The sequence below is a fragment of the Cygnus atratus genome, chromosome 8, assembly GCF_013377495.2.
Source record: "Cygnus atratus isolate AKBS03 ecotype Queensland, Australia chromosome 8, CAtr_DNAZoo_HiC_assembly, whole genome shotgun sequence".
NCBI lineage: Eukaryota > Metazoa > Chordata > Aves > Anseriformes > Anatidae > Cygnus > Cygnus atratus.
The window spans coordinates 6,517,568-6,537,187 of record NC_066369.1 but is presented as its reverse complement, the minus strand read 5'-3'; the positions used below and the strand labels follow the sequence as shown (position 1 = coordinate 6,537,187).

The window sequence follows — 19,620 nt, the reverse complement described above, 5'->3', positions numbered from 1 at the left end:
CCACCCGTTGACCGATGCCCAGCCTATCCCCGAGCAGCCGGCCCCCCACCCCCCCCGGCTAGCCACCCCTGTATATTGTTCAGCATGACATCAGATGGTATGGAATACCCCTTTGGCCAGTTTGGGTCAGCTGTCCTGGGTCTGTCCCCTCCCAGCTCCTGCTGCATCCCTAGCCTGCTCGCTAGCAGGACAGAGCGAGAAGCTGAGAAGTCCTTGGCTTGGTGTAAGCACTGCTCTGCAACAATTAAAACATCAGCATGTTATCAGCACTACTTTCATCCCAATCCAAAACACAGCGCCCTACCAGCTACTAGGAAGAAAATTAACTCTATCCCAACTGAAACCAGGACAAGCATGAAGTGCTTCGATTTGCCAAAGAAGCCATACTTAGAATCCCCTGTTCATTGAATCTTCAATCTAAAAAAAGCAAGCCACTCAGTGAACTGTGAGGCATGGAAACAAAGATGTAAGTTCCTCTCCAGGTTTCTGATACCAGTTTGTGCTCTCCTCTCTTGTCATCTACACAGATTTATCTATTCTATATTCCTATGCACCATCATTTGGGGTTTTTCATATCAAACCCATTCAGATAGAATATTGAATTGGATATTACACACAGAAGAAAAGAGAAAAGGATTTTCCAGAAGCAGTGATTCAAGTACTACTGCTCTCCTTTCAGTTTCCATTTTTAGAGTAAGGGTGGCAGCTGTGGAATCAGACTGAATAGGGTATTTTTGTCTTTATAATGGGAAGAAAGCAGCTCATCCTGCCATGCTTTCAGTACCTGAGTCATTACCTGGGTGGAATGAAGCAAATAGTGTATCTTCTGAGCTAAAATAACAGATTACATTTATATGCAAATTATGCTTGTTTGTATGTAATCACTGCTTTATTACTTCGATTTTTCAAAGGTGACTGAGTTAGTCGTGTTCAGTTTTCACTCCTAACAGAAAATTCCTGCCCAAAAAGTAATTGAACAACCTAATGGCAAGTTTTCTGTATTGTGCAGACCACCATGGCAGTTGAAATTACCCTGTGAAATATTTTTTCATTTGCTATCCTTCATTATCATACCACTTGATTTTGTTTATCTAAAATGCTTTAAATGTAAAGTACAGCCATGGCTGTTTGCAAATAGCCTTGTGAGGCATGTTTCCATGATGCTTGCTGTGAATGATGTAGGCTTAGTTCACTCTCATAAGGACCATAGTTTTTCTGACTTGTACAAGCTAGCAAATACAGAAGCTAAATTAATTTTGGACAAGCTGCCTCACAGTATGCCTTCAATTCATAATATTTTGAATGAAATGTAAGTGAATCACCTTGTGCTGTGCCACCTCCCCTCACCCTTCAAAATCCACATTTAGCAGGTGCTTATGCAGTTTGTGCAGGCTACTCAGACTTTGAATAAAATCTTGTACAAGGAGAAAAGTCTTGCCTGGAAATTTTTAGAAGGGAAAAGGGAGCAGTGGTTGGAGGGGGCTATTGAGTGCCATAGTTTATCACTGTCTTCATTTTGGTTGTCTTTTTCCTTACTGCACATCTATATTGGACTCTGGTCTAGTACTATTTTTGTGTGTACATCAAAAATGAGTATATTTTAGTAATGCCTCTGTATAGAGGGAAAGTAGAAACATTTCAGGAAATTTTCTGCATTGACACAATCTCTTTTTTTGTGCATGCTTTTGTATTTGTATATAATGTTTATAAAGTCATCTGCTTCCCTTTCCTCAGTTGTAACCCCTGAATCCAAGGAAGCAACTTTTACTACACAATGGTTAATTTATGTAAGTGAGATCAGTTCTGCCTTTTAATGTAGATGATGATTCTTGGAGGTACTGCATGTCTCTCTCGATTAAAATAGACTATTTGGGTCCTAGAGCTTTCATGGTGGCAGCAATGGCCCTTTCCTGACAACAGTGAAGGCTACTGAAGAGTAAGGAGTTTAAAGCGAGTAAGAAAGTAACACTGTTTTCTCTGAGTTCATTGTGCATCAGGTTAAAGTGATGGTTTGTCCACTACAAAGTTTTCTCTTTGTTGGTGCATGGATTCTATCCCCAGTTGATCAGTTTGGTGAATGGCCCCCAGTGATATCTGATAAAAACCTAACATTTTTAAAAGTTCCTTGCTGTATAATTAAATACTGCTTAGCAAAAGGCTTTGCAATCTTCCAGTTATATATGTGCATCAAAGCACAGATGTTAAATAAAGCTGGACTTTTTCAGTTCAATGATTGAATTAAAGCATTTGAAAGGAACAGAGGGAAAATGGTTTCAGGACAAACCAAACCAGATGGGTGAAGGTGGGGGGGGTTAGCTTTCCCATCAATTTCTTTTGGGTGAACACAAATTTCTGGTCTGAAATCAGTGTTTTAACTTAGAAATTATTTTATAATGGTTTGACCTATATTAAAATACAGCTTTTTCTTTTTAGATTAAAAATTTTCAATATTTTTTGCCTGAAAATGATAAAAACAAATGACTGAGCTTCCATTATTTCCCACGTCTGTTTTGGTTCAAGTTGATCATGCAATTTGACTGGAAATCACTAAAGGCTTTTTCTTCTGAGTAAACATTTGATGGTGAATTCGCTATTTTATTTGGGGGTGGACAGGGAAGTTTTGTTGCTACACTGAATGCTTTGGCTTGCCTATTATATGTTTGAATTCTGTTATGTTCATCAAGGCTGTGATCTAAGAGAACAGGGATTTCTAAGTTTGAGTTGCACTGAATGTCAGGTCTGCCCATATCAAATTATACAAAAAACGAACCTGTCATAAATCTTTATTTTAATTTCCCTGATGTTTCATTGGTGGGAATTGAGTTTTGTCTCAACATTCTTTTAAAAAATTTATTGAGATACCAAGTTACTGTCTCTTCCCTACATTGTGTACAGCAATACTAGATTTGGAAACATTCATTTTTTATCTCAAATAGAATTTTTGATGAGAAGAGAGATGTTAAATCTTTCAGATCAGCAGAAATACCCACTGCAATTCTAATTCTGGAGTCATTGTTGGTTAGATGATAAAGGCGATATTCACACACGCTAGTTGATGGAGCTATTTTGATCCCAGTCATAGAAGTCATCACTGACTGATGCTAAGTGTTATTCACTTTACCTAGAGGTTGATGTGTATGGACATTTGGGAAGGTTAGTGCTGTGGTTACTGTACTGAATTTCGTAAGGCACTCTGCAAATAAGGATGTAAAAGAGCTGCACAGATTGTTTCAAATAGCGGTGAATATTGTGGTTTTGGCTGAACACATTTTTGCCTTTCTAGATGAAAGCAGAACATAAGTTTGCTGGAAGCCAGAAGTTTTTTTTATGAACTCTAACAGTCTGGGGAGAAAAAAAAAAGTTGGCTCAAAGAAAAGAAAAATGAGATGAAAAAAAATTAACTCGTGGAAAACAATTTTTGCCTCTTGCAAGAGTATCATAAATGCCTTCATTGTTCATCTGTTCCCACGTTCTCACTAAGTTTTCAAGTAGAAGACAACAACGCTCTGACTTCTGATGTCATAGGACAGGTAACTGAAATAGTACTTCAAGAGGCTAAAATTTATCTAGGTATTGCTGCAGCTTGTCTAAAGCCAGTGGGGTTTCACAGGATATGCTTTCTGCATGAGACCAGTCCTCTTCTGAATATAGAAATGTGACTGAGTTGCTATAAGTCTGATCTGTGAACATCAATAATTACTGCAGTCACAGTCCAAAAAGATAGTTATTAAAACAAGAACAATGAGGAAATATCGATTGGCCAAATCAGGAAACAAAAAATTGAGTTATTTGTGTTGATGTGGCAGTGTAGAAAACTGCACTGTGAGACTGAATCAACAGCTGTGCATGGGCATAGCTGTCCGAGCATGTTGGCAGGAATGGGATGTTGATCTTCAAAAAATCCACCCAGAAACAAAACATTTCAATAAATAAAAAGAGCAATGAAACGTGTAAGGATTTTATCCTGGAGCTGGCTACAAAAGGACTAGTATTTATTTGCCAGGACTCTCAATGCATTTCTGAGACACTGTTTTCCTTCAAAACAACTGAACCCTTCAGTTTGCAGAAGACCCACAAAGAGGAAAAAAAGTGGTTATACAAGCAAGCTTTAATTATGTTTTTGACCCTTCTAACTCTCATCTCCCATTGCAATATTAGAAACAGAAAAGCTTATTTTGACAGTGAGGCAGCAAAGATTCTTCTTTGTTACATTAGCACATGATATCTTGTTCAGGGAGCAGAGAGGGTAGGGCAGACCTGTTTAGCTGTGAGTAAGGGTATAAGGCCAATGACAGATTTCAGCTGCTGATTAAGTATAAACTTACCTTCATAGTGGTTTAAAAAAGAGTGGAAAAGGTGGATATCTGGTTTTGGAAAGTAATCCATGTGCAGGCAGGCCCAGCTGGATGTCAGTATTGTCCTTTTTAGCTAACAAAGGGGTTAATGATTGCTGAAGGGCTGTTATCAAATGTGGAAGTGAACAAGAAGAGGAGTGCAACAGCTGCATGCCATTTATTGCATCTCTGTTCACAGTCCTTTCTCTGATATATTTATTGACTTATTTTCTCCGTTCCTGCAAAATGTTTCACCTCTGTTTGCTGCATTATATTTTGCTCTATACTGGGATACCATTGACACTTCTGTGTTCTCTATTCTGGATTTTTTAATATTTCATTTTACAGAGCCTTCCTACACATTTCCTCACTGGAATTTGTGTACCAAGTGCTCTTCTTTCTGAGCTGTCAATGTTCCTTCAGCCTGATCACATCCCCTCCTTCTGCCATTGCTACCTGATCTAATCCCCAGTCACCCTACTGTGTCACGTCAGTGTCCACAGTGCCCAAGGTACTCAATCATGTCTGTGCTGTCTCCATGCAAGGCTACCTAAGACCCAGCAATGTCTTCCTCCAAATTTGCACCATATTAAATGTCACTTATTCCATTTACTGTTGGCCTGTGCTGAGAAAGTGGGTCATATATTTTTGTCTACATGTTTTTCTTCAGTTCTGGTATATTTCAGCTCAACTAATTTGTCTCCTTTCCTGCCAAGTATCCTGTGCTTACAATGTCAGTCATCTGTAAAACACCCAGGGTTCTCTCCCAAATGTTTTCCAGAAAAAATGGATGAAAGCTGTTCTTCTAAGGAAAGACGTAAAAGTTGCAAAGTTGAAGAGGACAGATGATGGCTAGAAAGTAAAACAATCTTACCTATCTTTAGGAACTGGGGATGTAGTAAGAGGAGTCATGGAATTATAGGTCTGCTGGCTGAAGTTAAGTTTCTTGAATTAATATTGGAATAAAGGGTCCAACTTTTTAAACTCTTGAAATATGAGAAGTGAGAGTCAACGTGGATTTCTAAGGAGCAAACTGTCAAATTAATTTTCTTTACGGTGACATAACAGGACTTGTGGAAAGCAGAGAAGCAATAACTTACCTCCATATTAGTAAGGTTTAGGGTAGTTGCCAATTATTCATTGTCCAAATTAAAAGCTATTGAATGGCAGTATGCAAGGTTCTGTCCTGTGTCTGGTGTTCTTTAACTTCAGTAAGAACCTCCTGTTGGACTCCTGGGCTCAAGCATCTTCACTAGCTTTACACATAACAATTATGTTCGGAAAGGGGTAAGGGAGACCTGCAAGTCTGTTGGAGAAATTGAGGAAAGGGTCTGAAAATATTTCTATTGTAGCCAGCACTAATAAAGCGTCATCTAAATTACTTCATAAAGTCTAGGATGTGGCACTTCCAGACATGTGGCTCCATTGGACGGAGATCCTAAAAAGGTTATTGAAAACGATCAGAACTGTGCTGAAGAATCTGAGTGCTTTGGCATAACCCAAGAAAATTGAGGAGAATGTCTTAAGATATAATTGTCCCCCAGACAGGAAGGGGAAAACTTGTCCTTTATGCCTGAGTGGATGGAAAGATATAATGGGCTTAATCATAGCATGAGCAATTTAGTTTAGGCATTGGGATATACTGCCATAGATGCCAGCACTGTAGGCCTTTAGGAAGAACTTGGACAAGTGTCTGTCAGGCATGATATGTATAGCTGCTTCTGCCTTAGGGTTGGTAGATGGACTTCATGCAATCTCTGAAATTCCCTTGTGGTTTCAAAATTCTATATGCTGTTAAAAATGTGGGGTGAAATAGAGCTATTTTAGCTGAAAACAGTTCTATACGTGATATATGTGCAGAATAAAGGGAAAATTGTTACTGGCTTTTTTGCTAATACTGTATTGGATCACACCTCAGGAACAACATTAAACCCTTGTGGGTTAGGAGTATATTCTGACGTGTTGCAGATGATATGTAGTTTAGAGAGATTAGGTGAACCCCCTTGGTTTTTGTGGGCAGCTGAATCCATGTTGTAGGCATGAACGTATATTGATCTTCTATTGTAGCTGCTGCGTAGATCTGAAAAGAGAATTCAACTGTACAGTCACAATCTGTCTCCCTCCCACTTAAAGAATATGTGCTTCTATACTATAACATACCTGGATTAATCCAAACCTGAAGTCTGAACAAGTCTAAAGTTCAGAGTGGAAGCACAAACTGTTACCTCTTCTTCCCTTGTACTTCAGGGGCCAATGTTAAATCTTTTTGAATTTTTGAATGCATATGTAAAGTTATGTTATCTTGGGCCACTCCCATGCAATTAAGCTTCATGGATTTGGTAATGCTGACTTATGAATTTTATAACTTTCATTTTTATCTTACTGTCAAGTGAATACAACCCAAAATTATTTTCTTCATCTGGGTCCATGAAGGTCTACTAAATTTAATTATCCCAAATTTGTATTATCTTAATCGTACTTCTTGTCCAAACTTAACACACAAAATCCTAAAGAATGATGAGGTGATGTAACGGTTAGAGATAGCATAAGAAGAGTTGATACTAGTGCTTGTCCCAATAGGAGTACATTTCACATCTGTTATTTATGATGTGAGGTGCCACTGGGGACAGATCCAGTACATAGTAATACTTTTAATTAGACTAACTGAATAAATATTGCACGCAGGCTTGAGGGATCTCATAAAAGTTTTACCCCTGTTGAAGAGGAAATTGGTGCAACTGGAGAACGATAACTCCAATAGGAACTGTACACTGGGAAGATCAATATCTCCTAACTTCTTGTGCATTGATTCTTGTGGCACTTATGGATAAACTTACGATTCCTCCCTGACCTTTCAGAAAAACCTTCCTGTGAACTTAGCTTAGGTATAAAACTTACTTGTCAGTCAAATGACAAATGTCAGATGACCTTCTGCTATCACTGTGCATATACCAAGGCTTTTTTGTTTGCTTTTTAAATCTCATTTCTTTTGTAAGCACTACAGAGACTAGGTTATTGGAGCAGAAAATATCTTTACCTGAGACTATTCTGCCTCTCTTCTGGACTGCACTGCCTGCGGTATAGAGCTGAAGCTTGGGGGTATGAAGGCTTTGAAGTTAAAGCATAACAGCCTCTTTGTTTTCTCTGTTTTCCTTGCCATAAAGAGCGCATAACTGGAGTGACAGAGTTCAGTGAATAGATGCTTTACATGACTGCCTATTGCAACACCTGCTGGCAGCTGAGTGTGACACTGCTGCAAACCTCTACTCATGGCGCGGGAACAGACACAGAAAGCCCTTGTTCAACCTCATGCTTTATAATAGCCAGAAATATACATGTGGTGGGTTGCGTTTTCCTCATTCTTGAAGCCAGTTTTTCCATGTATTTCAGCCAAAGCAATACCTGCAGATGTTAAGACTGATTTTTCCAGCTCAGTGCTTTAGAAGGATGTATGGCAATACTACAGTCATTTTTTTTTAGCTTGTGGGGCTGGTTCAGTGTCCTTACAGTGGTCTGTAGGCAGTTAGGTGGACAGTATATTAATAATATACAGCATTTGATTGTGCTTTGTAGCTTGTGTCTAGCTGAAGGTGGGGTTGGGGGGGGTGGGGAATGCCAACAGCTCGGGCTCCGGAAGGAAAGATAAAATAGAATTTTAACATTGGACCTCTTTGCGTGGTTGTTGCAAATTAAGGGCCTGCTCTTGACTATTGATTTCAGACAAGGTGGTAGAGAAATTAAACTAACAAAAACCTTGAGCATTGAAGGTGGGCAGAAGAAAGAACACCTAAAATGGTAGAATCCCAGTAATCACTTGTATGCCATCCCAGACTAAGGCTTTATTAAGCTGTATTAAGTTCTTCCTGTTATCGTTTGCATGTCTTAATCCATCAGCATCACTCCTTAAACAGGTTAAAAAAAGTCTTTGTTCCTTGAACAGTTTTAAGAAGAATTGCTCGTATAAAAAGCATATTACCCATCAGATTTTTCTTAATGTTAATTTTCAGATGGTAGGCTTGAAGAGGAGGATAAAAAGCAGACCTACTATGTTTTATGTAGTAGATGCATTTGAGCCATAATCTGAAATGAAATGCATTTTTTAAAATATTCCAATTTTAACCCTTATTTTAACACTTAATATACTAGATTATCCACAATTTTAATATGCTTTATATCCATGTCTTCTTTTTGCTTTTGAAAGCTTTATCTGAAGCAGCACTAGTGGCTATTTACATGACATGTAGGCCAAACCCTTAATGAAAATAAAAGCTGAGCACCATTACAGTGTTTTGTTCTCTATTATTAATTGTGAGAGCTTTCTCGGTAAGAACTTATTTTAATATCATGAGAAAAATAAATCTATATATATAAATAAAGCTTGTGTATAGGAAAAGTGAAGAAAAGTAGGTCAGTCCTTTAGTCTGTTTTTTTTGCTACATCTTAAAGATTTTCCTCTGCAGTGATTTGCTTGCACTTATTTTTAATATCATAATCCTTAAATTTATAATCCTCAATGATAGTTAATGATTGCTAACACGTGTAATTTTGCTCATCCAGTGTCAGCAGCACCAATGATACATTTGGTCACGTTTGTAAATGGCTGTCTGTTTCAGAATCTGGTTATTTAAAGTGAATCTAATTTAATTGTCAAACAGCAAATACACTGTCTGCAGAAGTCACTGACCTAGAATACTGCCTCTAAGCTTTTGAGCGTGGCTGTTAGTGCAGTGGTGTAAAATGACATGAAAGCTGAAGACATAATTGCTCACTGTGAATCTTTTTTCAGTAGCTAACGTTATTCTGAAGATGAAAAGTGACAGTTATGTATTTTTGGCAATGTTTCCCTGTAGGAAAGGAACATGCAACCTACTTATTTTTGCTACTGTTAGGGCTGACTCAAAATTATATTCATAGAAAGTTTATTTACTGACGTTATGGACTGAGTTTTCAGTGATCTCTACTCAAATACTAATTTAGGGCTCTTGTTGTCTAGGTATGTAGTCATGCAAAATGAGTTGTTAGAGGTTTATCCACAAAATATCACAAGAGTTATTCCTAGGAGCAGACACTGTGTTTTGGGAGTATCCAAAATAAAAGAAGTGAAGCATCCAAAATTCAGATGCAGCTTTTGACTATGTGGCCGCACAAAACTCAAAAATGCCATCTGGTGACAGCTTTACCTTCTCACTGCCTGATGGAATCAGTGTAGCGCGTGTGTTCCTGTTGCTTGTAAATTTACACTCGTAGCTGATGGAAATGATACATATGTGAAAACTTGGAAAGCAGCTAGTGAGCAACCTTACTTTAAAAAGAGATGACAAAATGCAGCAGCCAACAATCTTAAAGTGAACGTGGAGCCTGTCTGTGCTTTTAAGCACACATTGCAGCATTCTGTGCCTGTAAGCATAGAGGCTCTGAGTTCACTTTTACACTGGCTGTTGCAGCTTCTGACAATGATAAAGCTATATGAGCTGCCAGTGGCCTAGCAACCTCCCGGTCTCCTTTACGTGCAATGCAGAGATACCAACTTCATTGCTCAATGCGTTCAGAGGGCCTGTTGGGAGGATAGTGGCACCAGTACCCATGCTTATTTAATTTTAATGACTACAAAAATCCTTAAAATATGGTCTATTGTTTGCAGACACTTTAATGAATTAGCTTTGTTTCAGTTCAGCAAAGGCTAACGTATCGTCATGGCAAGTGATTTTATCATAGGTATCCTGGGCTAATGTGATAGCACATTCATAGAAAATAAGGTAGGAAGATTCTCTTACAGGAAAATCTAGCTCAAGATGCTTTGTCTAAGTAGAGCACTCGTGCTAGGCATTAATACTTGACAAAAACAGCAAAGGTATGCATCTAGGTTCTAGCCAAAAATACTTGTGCAGGTATGCGTGCTGCAGACTTGGATTATTCCTGACTAGTTAGCAATAGATGCAGTAGCACCCCCAAACTCTCAGTATGAGATTTAAAACAGAAGTCAGGTTCCCACACAGTTAAGTCTCTCTACCGAGGAAGGAAACCTACTGATTTTCTTCTTCTAAAGCATGATGTGTCTTAAGTGACTGTCTGCATCCACAAGGACATTGAAGGGAGAATGGGTGGTGGAGGGTCTCAGTAGAGAGAGCAAGAAGGTTCAGTGTTTTCAGCATTAATTTTTTAAATTGACTTTTAACAGTCAGTTTGTGGTATTCACTTGAACAGACCTGTGGTTTGGTTATCTTACACTCGATGCACATTATCTGATTCCAGAAGACACTTCCAGTCAGCAGTTAGAAGTCTTTGTACGTATACCTGCAGTGTCTGAAATTTTGCTGAAAATCATCTCATGTAAAGGCTGATACAGATCTGAAGTCAGCGCATAGTTCTAGGCTAGACAAGGGTGTCAGCAAGCATGCTGAAAAGAAGCTCCTTCATATTGTGAGAGAAGGTATTTTAAAGACTTAGGTGGTGGTGTTTTGTTTTGTCTTCCCCTGTCTGTGCAGTGAGAGGCTTTTTACTGTTTTACTAGCTCTGGTTTTTACTGTTTTACCATCTCTGTGCAAGAAATACTGGAAACTGAAGTAAAGAGCACAATGTGAAAGGAGAGAAGAAACAAGCTGCCATTGCTTCAAGTGTGTACACTGGTGGTGTGGGAGCCATCGTCAGACACAAATATGCTGTGAGCTCCTTCCACCCACGTACCTCAAGCTTCACGAAGCGAAGGAGACTGTCATGTGGTGGCAAAGGCCAGATTATCATAACGTGGGTGTGAAGTTTCTGCCCCAAAATACTCTCCTGCTTTGAAGCTCTGTATCTGTACCTGCAAGGCAGTTATCTGCACAAACGGAGGAGTTAGGTGTCCGAGTGCTGTGTGTCCAGGGCCACCCACAGGTTTTTTTTCTGTGGGCAGAAATGCTCTCTGTAGGTGGGAACATGTGTTTTTAAAGTACATGTGCTTTTGTTTCTCTCTTCCTCCTCCCCCAAGAGTGACATCTACCTCTGACTGCATTTTTTAGTGTAGGATGTACAGGACCCATTCTACTTTTATATTTCTCTTGCATGTTGGTTTGCCAACCCTCAGCTTGTATAAATTGGCATAGTTCCACTGAAATCCATGTGTGCTGACTAAAACCAGCAGAGAATATAAGTTCTTTAGTTAGCTGACCGTGATTCATGCAAACTTCTGGAATGATGTCCCCCAATTGTTTTGGGGGCTGTACACAGATCTTAGGCCATGGCAGCTTCTGTCTTTAAAGTACTGTCTCTTTCTTGTTGTCTTCTACAATTGTATCCTGAATATATATGAAACTTTTTTTTTATTATTATTTTGGTATTCCTTTAGCACTTTGTGGCTTCCCTAGTCTGCAGGGCAGTGGCTGCAGTAACTATGTCAGTATGTTAACCAGGGGCATATTGATACAGGACGGTGAACAGCATGACATTTAAATGTAAATCTATCATCGTGAACTCTGGGCTTGTTATGGCACACTACTTGGAGGCAAACAGTAATTAGCACAGGATGTACTTCATGATAATTAGGAATGTTTTACACCTCAGATGGTGATGTTGACTTTAGAGGGCAACCACCTGGACTAAGCTCTCACTAGCTAAAAATTAATATTTTTGTGTTTTTTGTTTGTTTCAAAGTGTCTATCATAAAATATTTTAACTGCTTAATTACTGAAGAGTAGTTCCATGCAATCAAATAGCTTAATAGCATGATTATTGGGATAGCTTGCCATTAATGACAAATTATACCATAGTTCAGGTAAATAGCTTATGTATAATGTAGTTTATCCTGAATGCAAGGTGAAATTTCCCCATCTTAATCGCCAAGGGAATGTTATTTTCCAACTCTCTTGCCTCTTTGCCTGACCTATTTTGAACAGTGGTACCCTAGAATTGTGGTATCTGGTCCATTTTGGATTTGTTTTTCATCTAGACTTAGTGTGGCATTTCTAATAGGGAATAACAAAAAAGCACACACAATTGACTTGCGCCTTCAGGTTTCATGATAACCTTTTTACAAACTTGATAGTTTAGATTCAAAAAAAAAAAAACAACAACACAACCACCATCAAAAACTTTAGAGCTAACTTGCATGCAGCTGTAACTCATGAAACAAAATCAGGAAAGGCCAGAATATGTATTGTTCCTGCATATTCTGGCTGCAGAGTTAGGGGACTTAGTTCTGGTTTACTGACACATATAGACAAAGTTTTTGTTGTAACTCATAGCTTTTGTGGATGCTCCTACATTTGGAGCGTTCCCTACGTTATTGGGTATCAGTTCAGATCCAAATCTAGAAGAAGACTATTTGTAGTTCCAGTGACAATATGAAGGCAGTGATATAATCAGTGAATGTAGAAATTGCACAATTCTTTCAGTCTTCTTTTATAATAAAGGTATATTTAGAAGTTGTGTAATTTTAATACTGGCCCCGATTCCTCCTCAGATCAGTATTTCTTAAATTAAAAAATAAACCTTAGATACATTTATGCCAGGCTCACTTGCATGTTCAGTTTGTGATTATTGTTCCTTTCAAAGTGAAGGATCTAACGTGGCAATGAAAATACTGAGCTTGTAAATAGACTTTCAATGCAGACTACAGAAGTACGTTTATGGGAAAACGATCTCACTCCTCATTTGTCTTGGAGGGGCAGTTAACCAGAATGCTGCAATATGAAAACAGAAGAGGATACAACAATGCAAAGTAATTATACTACTTTACGTTTAATAGATTTCTTACTGAGTACTTAACTTTTGTAATTGAATTTTAGACATTCCCTTTACTTAAACTGAGACAGTATCTGCAACATCTCCCAATTGTGACAAATAGCAAATGTTTCAACAATTCTTATGTCTATGTATCTTGGAAACATAGCTCATTTATAGCTCATTTATAAGCGAGAGGGAATGTCTTTAAGCTCATGGAAAAAAATGTTGGTTTTGTAGTCGTTCTTTCCATTGCCCCTTTTGAAGTCTGTATGAGACTTTTAATTATTTAAAAAAAGGTGCGTGGACTAGGTGATCCTTGTGGGTCTCTTCCAACTCAGGATATTCTATGATTTTATTCAAAGTTTATTCCATGTGTGCTGCCATGGTTTCTACTTTTTCGAAAGCTAGAGTTTGTAGAAATTTTAAGTTCAAAAAATGGCAAGCGTTGCATTTCAGGGGGATGAAATAATCTACTTCAAATAAGGAAAACTTGTGGACAGTAATATCTATGGAATAATGTTAGATAAATTTAAATGTGTTAACTGCATAGTGCCATTACAAATGCTATTTTTGGCTGGAAAAGATCAGTAGTTCCTTGTAAAATAAGGAGACATCAGACTATTTCAGTTGGCCTTGGCTGGGCTGTTTGGAATGCAGTTTGCATATCTGGGACTTGCACTTAAGTAGGATGCACAGGACGACTTGAAACAAAAATGAGCAAAAAAAAAAAAAGGAAAAGAAAACTTGAGACAAAATTATACAATGCTAAGTAGAAGCAAGGGCAAGACATAAATATTAATCTGGACAGATGGAGTGGATGACAACTCTAGCAGGAAACAAAAATAAATATCAAATGAAAAGAAAAGTCAGGAAGAAGGAAAATATGGTGTTCACATTAGGGAAAAGTCAATTACAAAATTACATTTTTTCTTCCCTAGAACAGGACATGAGTGGAATGCAAGATGATCTAGATACTACTTCCAGCCCAGCCATAGACTTTTTATATTTATCTCCTTAGCTTACTGTATGTCACTTGGCTATTCATAAGGAAGAAATGTTAGTGTGGTGATGTTTGGCTGTGCTGAAGCCTAACATTTCCATCCTGCTATGGTCCTGAGTCACAGCTGATTTCTGTTGTAGGGATTCAGTAGTTTTAAAGGTAAGACTACCTGTCTTTGTGTACTCACTAAACAGAAGTTATAGACTTGATGCAAAAATTGTTGGGATAGATGTTTTCACTCATCCTATGCCAGAAGTCAGGAAAAATGCATGGACATTTGGAGGTAACTAAAACCTCAGTGACTGCAAACCTAATGGCAGCCCTTTGGTACCACCTCTTCTGTCTTCAAGCACAGCATTGTGGCACTAGGAAACAGTGACTGATCTCTTATGTACAGAAACTGTTCCTTTACCTCCTCTTCCACCGCTGCCATGAAGCTAGTGCTCCTATTATGTCAAGGTCCATTGCATTCGCTGTAACTTTGATATGCTTGACCTGAAAATATTGCTGTGAGTGAATTATTTACAATGACACCAAGGAGCAATTTTCTAGAAGGTCTCTGTGGCCCATGGGCAGTGCAATGGGTACATATGTCTTATATTTACAAAAAAATCTGAAAATGACCATGAAACCTCTCCACAGTATTTCACAGCTGCTGTTACTGCCAAGATCATTCTTGCTTTACGGTGTAAGGAAAGCCTACGCAAGCCAGTGTCTGTTGTTGGGTGTGGAGTAATGACATTGCTTTGCCAATAAGCTTTCTGTAAATTACTGTTCTGCAGACATTACCTTTTAGTTAACAAGCTGTATGAAATATATATCTGTTCGCTAAGAAGTCTTTTTAGTCTTGATAAGAAAATGTGACAAATAACTGAAAAAAGTTATACTTTAAAGAGTGGAAAAAAAGACTGCTGTTGTCTGTTCTTCAGAAACTGGTAAAAGCTTGCTCTCCAGTTGAAAATATTTTTTATATCCTTGTAATGTGTGTGGGCCAATTATCTGTGCCTGGGTTGATGCTGACTGAGGTTTCTGCAACCTGTTACAGTATGGCATGAATTGTTGCTGTTTAATATTTAGGATAGGCAACGAAATCATTGTAGAAATTTTTTAACAAGCATTTGTTTATTTTGAGGAAGAGTATTGTCAAAGCAATCAAAACCAAACAAAAAAACAATTTTATTTCCCCCCTCCCTGCATTGGAATCTGTCCCTACACCAACTGTAATTGTTCAAGCATTATCAATTACAGCGTCAATGGCTTCTGTATGCATTTTTTTCTCTACTTGAAGGTGATCATGTGCCAGGACACTGTTTCTTTCCAGTGCTGTCAAATTCCACAATCGTCTATTATTGAATTATCTTCGTGTTTATAAATGCATAACACAATTATAAGTGGCGTTGATAAATGTATTGCAGAAACAAGTCTTGGTTTTTATTTCAATAACAAATTTTGATGCATACTGTTGCAAAACATACTGGCTACAACTTACCTTGAAAGTTTCTCCTTCTAGGTAGAACATATGAGTCCTGCTTTTAGTATGATCCTTACGTGCAGTATGTAAGCCAATAGTAATTTGGGTTCCCATTGCTCTGTAGAAATGAGTAAATCTAAAGATAAAGGCTTATCTATAAACAGTGTTGCTGAGAAGCCATGCATCCATAGCTACCCTTCCTTTAGTACTCAATTCTGCTGCCTGTGACCTCAGTAGAACTCTGCAGGTTCTTCTCTAACAAATATTAGAACACAAAAACAGTATTCCCAACCATCAAATAAATAATATCCACACAGTTCTGGTGTTTAATGTAATTTGTTATTGTGGCTCTCTTGGAGGAACTGATTTTTTTTTTAACGTAAGTATCAGTCTTGCATGTGATCAAGGACTGATCTCTTCCATGATTGAAATATACTTTTATAATTTAACTAGACCGGTTTCCAAGTTCAAGAAGCAAGTACAAATGTATCCGCCTGTGATAGCCCTGATGCTTTTATCCTGTTTAGCAGTTGCTATATGATAAAACCTGGATAAAACAGGCAAGTACAGTGAGCAAGAGAATTGTGTAACTGAGGTGCTGAAGATACTTTGTAAATAATCAGGCTAAAGTATTGTTATGAGACTGCCCCCGTTAGAAGGGGAAACAATGAATGACATGTGATTACCTAACTTTGGAAGCAATCCCTACTGCAGAATATCAAAATTGTGCTGTCTGAAGGCTGAACTTACCTTGGATGACTTCTGAAATGTAGATGGGTCTTGGTGTGTGTCTGGATAAACAAGGGTTTTAAGGAAATAAGGACAAAGCAGTGAGCTTTAATTTTGTTTATTTTCTTATTACTATTAGCAATACTAAGTGTGACATTGGTACCCGAAGTAAACAGTAATTTTACAGTTTAACTGTTCATTGTTCAATTATAGTTACTGGATATACATCTATTTCTGTAATCCCTCTGACCACTAGAAAAGGCAAATCTAATATTTGCTAACACCATTGATTTAGGTGCATAAGATTAGTTTTATGCAAAACTAATTTTTTGATACATCTATATATTTTAATTCTGGCTTTCATTTCTATTTTTGTCTTGACAAGTGTAAAAGGCATTTTTGTGAACTGTTCCACAATGCCTAGTTTAGATGAGATTTAAATACCCTTTCCCTCCTATGCTGAGTCTTGAGGAGTACATATACACAAAGTTCCTTATTATTTGCTTCTACATACATATTAAACAAGGATTTTTATGGTTTCAACCATGCCAAACTCTGCAAGGACAATATTCCAGAAAAAAGTCACTTAAAAACAAGGAAGTGAAAATTGAGTATCCTCAACTATTTCTCGACCAGAAAAAAAAGTAGCCTATAAGAAGTGTCTGCTTCTTACTACTCCTTTCAGAGCTGATGTTCCTCTCAATGGCAACTGTAAAATGTGGGGCCACAGTTGCATTCATTGTTCAGTGAGCTTGTCCACATAGTTAAACCCACCGACAGCAATGAATGTTGATTGTGACCTTTTTATGTAAAGCTGGGCAGGGTGGGGGAGAAACCTCATGTGCTGGTTAGGTTTCTATCTTCGGTGTGAAGGCCTGAAAGCATGAAGTAAGGAGGAGGATGGTTAGCTGGAGGGTACAATCAACGGTCGATGGTTTTCACTTTAATTCCAAACTCACCGACAGCGTTGAATGTTCACTGAAGCAACCACTACAACAGAACTCCATTGACTTGACAGCGTCCTTAAATGTCTGAAAGGAGGGGGGAAAATCAAAATTGACACAATCATTTTAATCATACAGATGATACAATTTCAATCATTGTTCTCTTACCCACACCAGCACCCTTTTCTGCCCATCCTGTTTCAATCTTCGTGCAAGAAGCTGGCAGTTCTCCAAACATCTTTCTAGGAAAAGAAAAGACAATTTCACTTATTCAAGCTTTAACTATATACATTGGACATTGAGGCAGAAGTGGATTAGTGTTGTCTGTTATATTACAGAACTGAACTTTATAGCAAACCAAAACACAAGATCCCATGTATTAACAGATCTGGCCAAGAGCATTATGAATCGGTGTTGCCAATTATAATTTGCCCAATAGAGTAAAATCTATTCTGCTGATATTCTCCTCTTGATGCTACATCAGGGTTTTATGTTCTAAATTTCTTTTCGTATGTTTTCTAGGTGTCAACATGCTGTACATATCCAGAACATGATCATTATACAGTAAATTACATAGTAAAGTTCATAATTTCCACAGTAGCACAGTACACTTTTTCTAATATCAGAACTTTCCAATTAAGTTCTCATCTTACTTGGTGTGCATGTGAGTAGTGTGTATATAAATATAGATATATAGGATTTAAAGTAACGAGGGCACAACAAGGTAACACAGGTATTTTACCTTATTTGTATTTATAAGCAGTTCTCCTGCAGAAGGCTGTTCTCTTGCAGCTTTGTTGGTCTGAATTCCTTTTGTTAGGGCTGCTTTTAGATTGTTGCATTGGAATCTGTGACTGATTCATTGGCTTCTATGCATTGTTAAATCTTTTACCAGAGGACAGGGTAGTCCTGTACTCTCTCATTGATTTCTGCATTTAAAAAAAGCACTTTATAAATGTGTTTTGTTAAATTTGTTTACAGTTGCATAAAGGTAACCAGCACCAAAAGAGTGCAGTCATAAGTGTGTTGCCTGCATGTTTTGTAAACACATGATGAGACAAGGACTTTGTCCAAGCTGTTTCTTTCAACTAATTGCTCTGCATGTACAGATATGTATTACTTTTTATCATTTAACTCACCTGTATTTCTATCAAATGTATCTAAACTACAGTCATTAGTACAGTCTGCTGGAAAACTACACAAGAATGGAATTATGATCCTCCATAAAGGAGAAACTTATATATTTTGCTTAGGAATGCCTCTGTGATTATGAATATCTCTGAATTCCAACCAACTGTGGCAGTGAGCCCCTAATTTGCTGATACAGCAGCAAACATCCCATGCTGCTGTGGTACTTTAGCTCTAAAGTTTGATTTTTTTTTTTTCCATTTATTTGTATTGGCTTTATCACTGTTTAACTCCGCGGATGTTAGGAAAAGAGTTCTTTGCACCAGCACAAGCTATGAGACAATAAATCTCTTCAACTCCATAGTCTTCTGTGCATCTGCATCTGTTCAACATTGTTCTAGCAAAATAAATAGACAAAATAAACAGACTCTACGGTTTAGGGTCACTCATGTTTAACATCCTCCCTGTTATAAGCTTTCCTTCTGTATGCCATTTCTTTTAGTACTTATTCCTATGCTCTTATTCCCTGCTTCCCTCTGTCACTTCATATTTCAGTATGAGGTCTTGCCTGGCTGATACCTGACAGTAGGATGGGGTGTAGGGGAAGGAGAGTAGCCATGTAGAGCTTATGACTGGGTGGATTGCATCTTAAAAGTAATTACTTTCACAGGTTGTTATTATTCCCTCCCAACCCCGTAATGGGAAAACCTCAGTATTTCCTTGGTTACCTAGCCTATGTAGAAGAGGACTGAAACTTGTAAGTAGAAAAACACACACACAAAAAAATTACTCCTGAGCTCCAGCCATCGTTCCTGATGTGTGCAGGTTATGCAGGGTAAAAATGCTTTCATCTTCTCTCATCTGGTTTTAATTTATTTTTTTTTAAATCCCTTACTGGGCTTAGCTAGCTATTACAAATGCCAGCTTTATTTTAAGTTTTATTTCAGATCTGCAGGCTTATGTGAACATTCAGATTGGATGTGTGTTTTTTTATTTAAGGTTAGTAGGTCATAAATAAACCAAAGTACTTTCCTTGCTATGAGCAATAGGGTCATGGTGTACATGAAATATCGCTTTAAAAAAAAATTGGAACCTAACGTGAATTGACAGAGGTACATGAGGAAGTAGTTCATTGTGTCGTTGTAAAGGCCATAGGGATTTGGACTGCCAGAGCTGCCTGTTTTAGGAATAGATTAGATATCCTGTCTGATGACCTGTACTTAATTTAAGTGACTGCCTTTACCAGCCCTTCCAGAGGGCAACTGTGTGAAGTAGAGCATCTCATCTTCAGTCCTCTTGCTCCTCTTGATGGCC

The 19,620-nt window shown here is 38.0% G+C and overlaps 1 long non-coding RNA gene across 1 annotated transcript in view; it reads right to left on the bottom strand.

The window, feature by feature from the left end:
- Positions 1 to 16,336: 16,336 nt before the first annotated feature.
- The window catches only part of LOC118243495 (uncharacterized), a 64,780-nt gene continuing 61,496 nt past the window's right edge, over positions 16,337 to 19,620 (bottom strand). Inside the window, exons 3-5 of the long non-coding RNA XR_004777280.2 lie at positions 17,347 to 17,420; positions 17,194 to 17,265; positions 16,337 to 17,109 (exon numbers count right to left, since the gene is read on the bottom strand). This is a non-coding gene — a long non-coding RNA (uncharacterized LOC118243495). The remainder of the gene's footprint in view (positions 17,110 to 17,193; positions 17,266 to 17,346; positions 17,421 to 19,620) is intronic.